The sequence below is a fragment of the Carex rostrata genome, chromosome 20 (genome assembly GCF_964058835.1).
Source record: "Carex rostrata chromosome 20, lpCarRost1.2, whole genome shotgun sequence".
Classification (NCBI taxonomy): domain Eukaryota; kingdom Viridiplantae; phylum Streptophyta; class Magnoliopsida; order Poales; family Cyperaceae; genus Carex; species Carex rostrata.
This window is the reverse complement of record NC_135937.1, coordinates 3,429,420-3,438,751: the sequence shown is the minus strand read 5'-3', so window position 1 is coordinate 3,438,751 and position 9,332 is coordinate 3,429,420.

The window sequence follows — 9,332 nt, the reverse complement described above, 5'->3', positions numbered from 1 at the left end:
AAAAACTATCAAATTCCAATAATGTAAAATAAGCATATGAAAAGGATAAAATAAAATATAAAAAATACAAAATTTCAACTTAAACTACAAAAACAAAACATACAACCTACAAACAATCAATACTATAAAATTTCTAAATCTAAACTATAAATCAATTTCATGTATACTGTAAATTTTTTAAATCTAAACATACTTCCATCATTTGTTCAACAAAACCATAATATTCACCACACACACAGTGGCAGAGCCACCTATATCCCGGGGTAGGCAGTCGCCTACCCCTGGATTTTGAAATATGGTATCAAGTTTGTATATAGTTGGTTTGGATTTGAGTTTTGTTTATTCCTAATTGAGTCAAAGTTCTCGATTAGTGAAATTGACCGAGTCATTACAATTTTGGTAGTCTTTCATCTATCTATTTTCAAATATTCCGACAAGAAGAAGGTTAATAAGAATGATATGATAGTGGGACTACAATAAATTTGTTATTTTTTTGTGAAAGGAATAGACTAAAATGTTTTATAAAGTAATATACTGAAATTTAATGTAATGCATTAAATTATTTTTATTATGTTTAACTATTCAAAATGAGTTGAATTTTAATAGAAGAGTCTTGTGAACTATGCTTCAAAGTAAACTTTCAAAAAAATTGAGTTTTCGATCTAATTCGGTGGATTTCTACCGTTTTTCTCGATTTTAATTCATGGTTAATTATCGATTCCGCTTCCAATAAAAATTATTTAATAATATTTTATAATTTAATAATTTAAATAAAATAAAATAATAATAATTAATTTTGCCTACCCCTGATGAAAATCCTGGCTACGCCACTGCACACACATCATCTGTTCAACACAAACCATAATATTCACCACAAAATAGCAAACCTAATTATATCATTCAGCATTTAGAATAGCATAAAAAAAATATGGAAAAATAACTTCTACATTAAAAACCTCCTATATTCATTGTTGAGATGAGTAAGAAGCCTCATCACAAGAACCACACGTTGTTTTGAGGTATCATCCTACATAAAAAAAAAAACAATGAAATAAATTGGATTTATTACAAATAAGAATTACAAAATAATCTTACAAGTTAGTTACCTGAGTGAAAATCATAGGACTGTCTGTGATAATATTGTACACAAAACGCAAGAGGAAGATAGCACAGTCCTGTGATTTCTCTCCCTGTTTTGGGCAGTCCTTATAATCCACAGCAACATCTACCCAATCGGGTTTGGCTGAAAGGTAATTTGATACCAACAATTAATAAAAACTTTAATTCTTAAACATGTAGTTAATTGTCACAAGAAAGGAAAACTAGTATAGCAATACTGTAAAATATCTGCAAAATCAAACGATTAAAATCATTCAAACAAAATAACTAATGTATCTTGTAAAATTAATTCATATATCTAATAAAATTAACTAATGTGTTCTATGTATATGACAAGAACAATCATGTAAAATAACATATATAATCAATGAAATTAACAAATATATCCTACAAAAATAACATATCAAATCAAATATATTTAATCTATAAAATTGATTCGTCGTGTTCTTCTTTCAAAAGTGAAATCGAATATTGTAAAATAAAATATCAAATCCCGTAAGTTCTTAAATCAGAAAATTCAAATCGACGACATTACGAAAACGATCTATGTAATTTCGAATTCAAATATCAAATTCAAAATAAAAAATTCAAATCAGACATTGAGATAAAAATTATACAAAATCAAACGAGATCGACAGCTGATCTGTTAGATTAGATCAGATCAACCTCAAAATATTACCAGATCGAATCAGAATCTGCCAAAAGCGGTAATAACATCGAACTAACAAATTGACCTAGCCCGTGAACAAATTCGCAACTCTCATGTGCTACTGGAATGATATGATTGACCTGCGAGCAAAAAAAATGATCTAATGACCGCTAATCTGACTGCGCATAACAGAAAGGATTGCGTTGAAATAAAAGAGAAGCCACAAAAATTAACATTTTGCAATGAAATGCCTTAAGTGCTTCTGTGCATAATCAAAGATATCGCACAACTAAATGGCAAAATCATTCGATTATAATTCCGAAATTCGATCTCAGGTCTAAAAATATTTACTTTGTCATATATCAGATCAATAGAATCGAAAGCGAAAAACAACTGAAATAATTGGAATCGGGGACCTTTTCTCAGATGGAAGGAGAATAGTGTGAAGTGGAAAGTCGCGGACAGGATTTTGTATCGCTCCTCTCTCTTCATTTTCTTGTTGCCTCTTGTGCAGTTTCCCATCGCCTGATCGATCTCCTCGCTTGAGTTCCTCACGGCAGTGTTGAAACGTCTGTCGTCGCGACCGTCCCTGCCGGATCAGAAGAGGGGAGAGAGAGAAGCTGCTACCGCTGTTAAGATTTAAAAAAAGAAAAAAAAAAAAAAAAAGCTGCTAGAGAAAAAAAGTAGGAAGAGGCAGAGAATTGAGAGAAAAAAAGTAGGGAGAGGCAGAGAATTGAGAGAAAAAAAGATCTGATTTATAAAAAGAAGGTGGAGTCCATTAAAATTAGTTAAACGGGAGTAGATAAGACTTTGTGGATAAATAGTGAACAATAGTATATGGATGAAAACCTTTTCTCTTATCTAATAATGTTTGTATCAGTTGCCAGTTGCCACGAGTTCGCATATGTTGCCGCAATTTTGGTACGTATTCCGAATGTTCAATTTGAATTTGCTAACCGTGTAGGTGCGCATTTTCCCTCAATTACACTTCAAACCAGCTTTTATTTTCCACTACCAGTTGTACTCGCCGCTTGCACAAAACAAGGGAATTCTAGTATATAACTAATAATCTCTGTACATCCACTTTTACTGGCATGTGCATCTCAAATGTGAGTCCTTATTCCACAAGGGTGCTATGGTCATTTACACAATTTTAGGTTGAATTTCATTTGCACGATGAATCTTACCATAAATTTAAGCTAGTTCTGCTCCTTCCCTTTTATTTGATGGATGATCAAACAAAATTTAAATTTGATTTCTAAATATGAATTATTACATCAAATTTTCATATATTTGAATCGTGTCGTCTCTCAAATTTGGTGCCGACTTTAAAACCATTTATAATTAAACTTGTATGATTGAACTTAGAATAGTGAAGTAGGGGATGCATCAAGAATTAAACATACAGAAAAACCTATAAAAGTACTAACTCTTTTCATAATATTAATCAAAACGGATAAACAAAATATCATATTATGTAAATAACAAGATAGCAAACACTACTAATTTAAAATTTAATTTTATATTTGGAACTTCGTTTCTCTCAAAAGAAAAAGAAAAAAAAATAAGATTGGGAACTTCGTTCATTTCTGTGTCCATTTGGCAAAAGATGACCCAATAAGGCAATAACGATCTTTCAAGTTGCCTGGCAACCAGAGAAGGTAATGAAGTAATGAACAATGCATAGCAATTTATGGAAGGAACAAAACTGTAAAATCATGATGTAAATATTCGCATCCGTAATTAGTGGTCCTTTAATTTGATTTGACTTGAATTTATTATGTTTCCTACTTCAAAATTAAATCTTTAATATACTAAAATGATTTCCAAATAGAGAACAATTCAAATATCTTCATTTTTAGTGTATTTCATTAATTATAAAACTTTAAATATAATCTTTATAATTTTATCTATACACATTTAATACGACATTATAATTTTATTTTGATTAGTATTAAAAACTTTATAAAAAAACATTGATGTGATTAATTTTTGGACGTGGTTTTAATATATTGATTCATATAAAAGCATGAAATTTATTTACATATGTAGATCAAATATAGATCAAAATTCACATCTCATAATTTTATTTTGATATATGAGTTTTAGAAAAATAATTTAAATAAATGTGGAGGTCAGGTCACATTCCAAATTTCATTGAGAATTTTAGAAATTTTTGTTATTAAAAAAATTATAAAATGAAGTGGCACAAAATTTAAAATGTGAACCATCCTCTTCCAATTAAACTTGTTTTTATGTGTCAAATATGCCCACGTAAAATGTAGTTGTAAGATTCAAATGGAAAACTTAACTCGTCTAGTGATGTGATTTAAACTTCTAGTTGTATAAAATAAACGAACTCATTCTAAACTTATCATATCGAAGTTCCCCTTTCTGTCATTACTTGGTTTATTTTTGTCAAGTATATTTACATTTCTAAGAGTAGATCAAGTAACTTTTAAAAAGGATAAATTTTAGCTAGTTGGCAATTTGGCATGTACACTAACCCACCTCTAAATTTTATATTCCATACGCACATAACAGTTTTACCGGTACATAAATATTGTTAAGTTATAACACTCCTTCAAAGCAAAATTAAAATAACTACTCTGAGTACTATATAAATAGAATAAAGATTTTTATTCCCCGTCTCATTTCTTCTAATTATCCCCCACAGTTATATTCGAAACAAATCGGGCAAGTACAATTCACTGGAATCACATGGGTAATTAAAATTAAATGATCATGTGGGTTTTTTGAAATCTAATTATGTCAACTGATTTCTTTCTCAAAACATATTTTCTTCATTACCGGTTATATCCGGTTTTTTCTCAAAACATATTTCTTTCATTACTGGTTATATCCGGTTATTTCTTTTATACCACGTGGGTAAGCGAATGGCTTTCAGATTTAAAGTGCAGTGGTTATCAGCCGTACACGCATGCATGGGATGAATTCCTTCCTCTCAAAGAGACATTAAAGTCATTAATAATTTAAAATTTTGAAATCACAAAAAAACTTTTTCTCCGTTGGAGAAGCATCATATTCGTGTATTAGAATCATATCGAACGCATCAAAATCACAAAAAATTATTATAGATCATAAATAAAATTTAAAATCATATCGAACGCATCATATTCGTGTTAGGAAATCGTAGGGAATTCACATCTAAATGCGTAATAATTTGATAAAATTTATTGGGAAGAAATTATGACACAATTGTAATTGGCTAATTGGATTTGACAGGGTTTAGAACTTTAGATGCATGTACATTGACTAGTACAGGATCATTGTACAAAATCTGCTTTAGATCATCAAAGTGATTCTTCCCTGAAGAAGTCGTTAGCTTTGCAAACATGGACTAAATTGACTGAACAAATTTTTTTTGAAAAAAAAAAGAAAGATAAAAGTTAAAAAAAATTCAAATTACGTCCACCTCCAGGTTGTGTCTTGCGCTTCACAACGGGTTTATTTTTTTAATAAATTATTTGTAAAAATCATATAATCATGTCAAACTTAATTACCAGTTGATTATTTTAATTATATTCATACGGATATTCATCAATTATTAATATTACATGATTAATACAACATTATCGTTAGATATTACATACACTGTGCATAAATTGAAGATTTAAGAATTAAACAACCAAATAAGTTTAAATTGACCATGTTTGTTTCTTTCAATAATTATTATTCAACATATTTAGTTAGTATGTCAAAAATAATGTTGCATATTTGTTTGGTCTCACTTATATAAGATTATTGAAGTTTATAGTTTCATGTCATATAAAAACTAAAAAAATACAATATTATTGTCATCAATAGCTTGTAAAAAAGTACTAATGTGGATAATTTAGAGACATTAATTTTTTAACTTATTGATTCATATAAAATCAAAATTGAAATGTGATAATTTTTTATGAGTACATATAGAAAATAACATAGATCACATTCAATGGTTTTTATTTTGACTTTTAAATTTTAGATTTTGAACTATTAAAATTTTTAAAAATAAAGACACAATGAAGACACAAAAAATTAAGACATTTGAACCCTCCTCTTGTTTAAAATATCTATTGAGGATTCAACGCCAACGGTCAAATTTGAACATATAACCTTGGGTTTTGTTTTAACCAATGCGCTACAGATCAGTCGTATTTTACTTTTCTTCATTTGAATTGATACAATAGTTCTGATAGTCATTTACAATAGCTACTAACATTATTAAATTATCTTTTGGATGTCATATGTGCGGTATTTTTATAAGTTTTACTTCTTTCCTAAATTTATTTTGTCTATTTAATTATTATTCATATGAAAATTAAGTCAATAAGAAAAGGAAGCAACAACCGAATTAATTAATTTCAGAAGGTGGCTTCTTACGCAGCGAACAGCTTTGCTTACGTATGTTATGTATGGAGCAAACCAATTTTACTTGAAAAATAATTATTAGTGCGCAGTGAGCCAGTGACGGATGAATTAAAATGAGCAATGATTAATTTTAAGAATTGTCGGATATTTCATATACTTTGCACTTTGCAGCAAGCTTGCAGTGCAGATCGGACCAAATGAATCAAATTGAGATAATTGGTTTACCTTTTATAGCATTTCACCTCAAATAAATAATCATCGCACTTTTGCTGCCCTATGGCTATGGTAAGAGGGGAAGCACTCATCGTCAGATGTTTCATTTTTTTTTTTTTTTTCCAAAATTCTTTGTGAAAATAAACAGCTTAATTATATTAGATTCATCTTTTTTTCCAGCAATAATTAGTTACAGTTATATAATTTTTAGGACTCGGGAAGAAATACACTTTCATCATTCTTTAACCTCGTATGTTTTTAAGAGTATTTTTTAAAAGTACGAGGTCGAATATATATTAGAAATCAATTATATAAAATTTCCTAAAAAGTATGAAGGTGAACTATAACAATAGTACATGTAACATTTTACTTAGTGGTTTGCTTTTACCCGAACGGGTATGACCCGTTTTACCCGACCCGTACCCCTTACCCGAGGTACCCGTACCCGTGCTCGGGTATAGGCGGGTAAACGGGTACGGGTTTGAGACGGACCGGACTCAATGATTCGGGAAAAAACCCGCCCAACCCGTACCCGTTTTACCCGTACCCGAAACCCGTCTACCCGCACCCGTTTTACCCGTACCCGCACCCGTTTACCCGACCTACTTTACCCTTTTACCCGTGTACTTTTACCCGTTTACCCATTACCCTTTACCCGTTTACCCGTTTTTTTTAAATTCAAAATTCAAAATTATTTTGCCGCCGAAAAAAATAATATTAAAAACAGAAAAAAAAACTAAAAAACAGTATTAAAAAAAAAGAAAAAAAAAAATACCCGTACCCTACCCGACTACCCGTACCCGTTACCCGGGACGGGCACGGGTTTGAAACGGGTAGGGTACACTTTTTTAAAACCCTACCCGACCTACCCGTACCCGCCTACCCGACTACCCGCCCTACCCGTACCCGCCCTACCCGCCCTACCCGCCCTACCCGTACCCGAGGTACCCGTACCCTACCCGAATTCAATCCACTAATTTTACTATAAACTATATAAGAAAATTATATCTGATTACGAAATTTTAAAAATGAACGGGGGAGTTCATATGTTATTATTGCATTATGATTATGACTATGCTAAAAGTTACACTACAGGAAATCATCTAACTCAATCCAACTGTTCCTCAAGAATAGTAGCTTTAAAGAGTCCTATTTTTTGTTCGTATATATATAATATGGGCCCACTAAATAGTTGTCGGCTGCGAGCTTGATCCAAAAAAAATGAAAGAAACGATTAGGGGATCAATGGGAATTATAGTCCAATTTGGGCTTTATATTGTTTTAAGTGGGCTTCATTAAGCCCAGTTTTCTTTATCAATTGCTGATATTTCTTTAGCCCTATAACATGCCGAGTGTGTATCCTCTGAGATATCTCAATTTTTGCGTGACCGACGTGTCGGGTGCCTATTCGGGGGTGATGTAAGGGTCAGTATTATGTATGCTTTGAGATCCGTGCAGAACGTATTTAAACGGTTGGGTTTTTCCATAAAGTCACGCAAAGTTTGAGATATCTCAGAGTATACGAATTCTAACATGCCCTTATAATACATTAATAGGGGTTTGGAGCCTGTCCGATGTCATTTGGACAGGACTCCTCTCCAAATCTTCTTTAAACCGCACGATCAAATCTCATCAAGATCGATTAAATTAATAGTAACAGAAGTTTATTTGACGTTAAGTCTCCCTCCGTTAAACAAAAAAGGAAAGGACATTCCTTTCTTCTTTCTCCCTATTCTAATTTGGAATCAAATTACCAACAAATCAACCATGGCGAAAGTTTCTCCTCCCTCTTTGCATTGCCGATTTCAGATTTCATCTTCCTCTCTCTACTTTATTGCCATTTCTTGTTCGTCATTCTCATGAAGAGATTCTCCTCTCATACTTTTATGGAGTCTCAAGCTTTCAACCCAACCTTCCTCAAATCTCGAAATACAATTTGGCGAACCATCTCAAGTCGGGACCATGCTATTGACGTTGCTAATGATGAAGAAGTGTCTACTCAAACTCAAACTCAACCAGATGCTATTGACGTTGCTAATGATGAAGAAGTGTCTACTTAGGCTCCAGCAACAATTCATTCTCCGACCATTCAGCAACTACACTTGGCACTATCATTCGACTCTAACATGAGAAATGAAATCACCATTCTTCACCCACGAGGTGAATTCTTCAATTTTTAGTAATTATGAAGATAATTCTCATCATGTAGCTAAGGTGTTTGTACTAATGCCTCAACCACTTTTGCATAACATTATTGTTAGTTCTTATCGAGTATTATCGGACCAATTAAATTTTGATAATCAAGTGTTGAAATTAACTCTAAATCTTCGTATAAAGGTCATAATAAATGTTTCATTAGTTACTACCCTTTTGTTTTTATGCATATTGATTCATACTTGAATTTTGACATTTTATTTAGACAATGAATCAACAAACTTGGCACTTTCTTCTGACTTTAACACAGGAAACGAAATCACCATTCTCCATCCACGAGGTGAATTCTTCAACTTCTAGTAATTATAAAAAGCATTCACATCATGTAGCTAATGTCCTTGTAGTAATGCCGAAGAAGTGAAATGGTTCTAAGAAACATCATCAATACAATATGAAACAAATGTAGCTAAGTCCTTGTAGTAATGCCGAAGAAGTGAAATGGTTTTGAGAAACATCATTAATACAATATGAAACAAAGCACTTCTTCTCATGTCACATAACTTCTCTTTCTGACAGAAGCTCACTATACAAATGACTTTGAGACATCAAGAAAAATAAAAATAGCCTACCTCCCATATTTTAAAATTACTTGCAAGTTACATTTTATAAAATATTGCTTAGCTTTTTTACTTGAGTTTCTTCAAAGAATGCCCAATTTTTATTCTTATTTACTGGAAACATCCATAAAAGTATTGGTTTTAAAAAGAGAATACCCACTTTTTACAAACATCAAGCAATAATTGTTTATTTCAGTTCTTTTCAT